This window comes from Sciurus carolinensis, chromosome 17 (genome assembly GCF_902686445.1).
Source record: "Sciurus carolinensis chromosome 17, mSciCar1.2, whole genome shotgun sequence".
NCBI lineage: Eukaryota > Metazoa > Chordata > Mammalia > Rodentia > Sciuridae > Sciurus > Sciurus carolinensis.
Genome location: NC_062229.1, coordinates 17339188 through 17342489, shown reverse-complemented (window position 1 = coordinate 17342489; position 3302 = coordinate 17339188).

Sequence of the window (3302 nt, the reverse complement as noted above, 5' to 3'; positions counted from 1 at the left end):
CTCTGACATCAAGTTATTGAATGGTTTTTGTATCTGTTTCCATATCTAAAAAATAAGGATCATAATAGGGTCCACTTCATAGGAATCATATTGGGGTAAAGTTAAAGCAAATCAAGCAGAAGAAAATGATAATACTCTCTGTCAGATGGTATGGCCTCCTCTTCTTCATTATTATCATTCCACTATTATAACACATTTGTTGACAAACTATAAAAACAGTCTGATGATAAAATTAATTAATGTATATAAAATATAATACAAGGGTGAACACAGACAGGCCCTCAAGTAATTATACGTATTAAAACTATCACTTGTTGTGTGTTAGTAAGATTCCAGTCCCCGTTCCAGGAGTTGTAAATGTGATGAACATTTGGAATCTTGGAGATCTATTTTCTAATAAATTCACCAGCATGTGAAAATGCAAGTTTTGCCCCTTCTGCCAACTGTTTTCTTTTTTGAAAAAGTTAGATGAGGAGAAAGGTTACAGGGAATACTAAAATTTCTCTGTTAGAGCTAAAGATGGAAATTCAGAACAAGAGAGAAGCAATATTTGCCAAAGATCTCGATGTGCTATCCACCCTGTTGCCAACTGGAATGGCATCAGCTTTTTACACATTGGCTTTGTATGAACAGTCTCTAAAAAGTCATCCTGAGTGAAAATAGGTTTGCAGCTACCGATCTGTCATCTGCAACCAGTCCATCCTCCATCAACAATGACATCTTGCCTTTACTCTGTTTTTTACTGTGCTTTGTGGTTGTACATAGGTGGGATTTCTTGGTACATTGTTGTACATGCACTTGATATAACCATGGAATTTGACCAATACCAGTCCCCAAATAGACACCTTGCCTTTTCCATACTCGGGTGTCTGGTGTCTTTTGCTCCATCTATTGGATTGCTCTGAACCTCCAGGGCACCGACCAATAATTTGCAATGAGAAACTTAGTGTTTTTTTTCTTTATTTAAAAGGGAATTCTGCTTCTGCTCCAACTTCAGTGTCCTACTGGAGCATTTTTTGGTGGTAAATCTTGTAATTTTTTAAATTCTTTCCTTGGTTGTTGACTTGTTGTCCTCCATCAATTTTGGACAAATTCCAGAAATAAGTTCTACTGTGGGATAGCTGCATACTATGTACTCTGGGATAGCTTCATACATGTAAGAAATATAACACTGCAAGATTGAATGTTCCCTTATGTCTGTGCACATTTTTCTCAATCCTCATCCTAGCATTTCAGTTTACCTTTTGTCTTTTTGAAGGGTTTTAGTAGGCATTTTACTTTTGTATTATATCAGGATTTTTTTGACATAATCATACATGTGTGGAATTTTATTTGCTGCACCTCAAACCCGATCATTCCTCTGCTGGTCTGTTTTTGTCCCGTTCATACTAAATTACATCTAACCATTTCTAGTTGTGGAAGATATAGAATTTGTTCTGGAATTCATTTTCAATTCTAGGGTCTTTCTCCTTTTTAGTTCTGTAGCTCTCCTCTGAACTATATTTTTATGCTTTAGTTTTGCCTAATGGTGTTTTTATTCCCAATAGTTTCAAATTTTGAAGTTTTTATTTCTTAAGCATGGATGACATATGTTTTCATTTGCAGTTTTTTATATGATATACCAAGAAACAACTCCAAAAGGAAACAATGATGTCAATGCTCAAGGAGATTCCCGGTCGTCTACTGGTGACTCTAGCAGAATTTGTAAAAGGCCTATTCGTGAATTTAATTTCTCTAGCCCAGAATAGACAACCAAGTATCCACTCATATCAGTTCCTGAAATGTCACTTCCTTTGCTTATCACAGAATTTAGCATGGTTACTGTTTTTCAAAAAGGGTTTCTTGATTACTTCAAAGAAAATGGAATCTTATTTTTATTTCACCCTTTCAAATCAATGGTAAGAATGAAATTCCTCTCAAACATTTAAAACCTTTTAACATTTCCTTTAATGAGGATTTAACTCCCTCAACCCCTTTCCCGGCAATGCATTAATCTTTCTAAAATTCATAAGTGAATGCTTATGATTGAAATACACTACCTTTGACTAACCAAATTAAATATTTTACAGTTTTCTATCTGGTATATTTTTCCTTCAGATATTTTCAATATAAAATTCTAATTACTGAAGTTTCTGTTTTACTTGTACCAAAAATAATGTATTCAAAAAATATTCCACTACTTTTAGAGATTATTTATGCCCAAGTATGAGTTTATTTTATTTTTATTTTATGCTTTCTTTATATAGCTGCTTTGTCTCTCATCCCACAGCAAAGGCTTGATATTTATTTGGGAACATGGAGACTGGTTTTAACATTATGTTTTTAAAATGGTTAATAATTCATTACAATCTTACTGAAAATTTTAAAAAGCTCTCTCAAAGTATGCAGGAATAAGTAATATACATTACCCGGACTAAAATTACCTAGTTAATATCATGCAACTCAGTATGAGTTCAGCATCAATATTATATGGCAATATAAATAATTCCATATCTTACACAAAACCTTAAAAAGGATCTACAATGTCAAAACAATAAAATAAAACCAAAGATATGTTCAATGTTATAAATTAATATTATTTAGTTAAAGTACACTATTACAAAAAAATTATGAAATTAGTGAGACAGTCCAGAAAAACTATATGCTACCTCATCAACTACCACAAAATAAGACCCAAACACTTTCTGTATATAATGTAGGGACAATCATTCTTAACAGCATTAAACCTAAAATACACTCAATATGATTAAAAAGAAATGAACATAATCCACATTTTCTCTTCAAAACTGGGAAATTTTACCCACAAAGTGATTGAAATACCAGTAGGTCAATTCCCACTACTGATATAAGAATCTGAATGTTGTGCAGATTCACAACTTTTCAACTTAGTTTAAAATTTTAAGGACATTTCCAATAAAGTAATAATACTATTTTCCTTAAAAGTAGCCTGATTCTAACATTCATCTACAATAATAGACTGGGACTAGGAATAAAACTGTGAGGAAAATAATGCTACGTGACACTGTCTACTCTTAAATACAAGATGAAGACGGATATTTTTTTAAATATGAACCTGGAAGCCTCATATGTGATCAGTTTTAATCACTTATTCATATGAAGGTGGCAGAGAAAATACCTGAATTTTTAAGAACCTACAGAAATCATCTGCAGATTATCATAAGAGAAGAAAATATGAACATAAAATTCACCTTACCTGTCTTCTTCATAAAGAAAATTAGAAAAACAAGCATCCAGAGTGGGAAAGTTTTCAGGAGCCATTTCTACATTTTGAGGTGATTCTT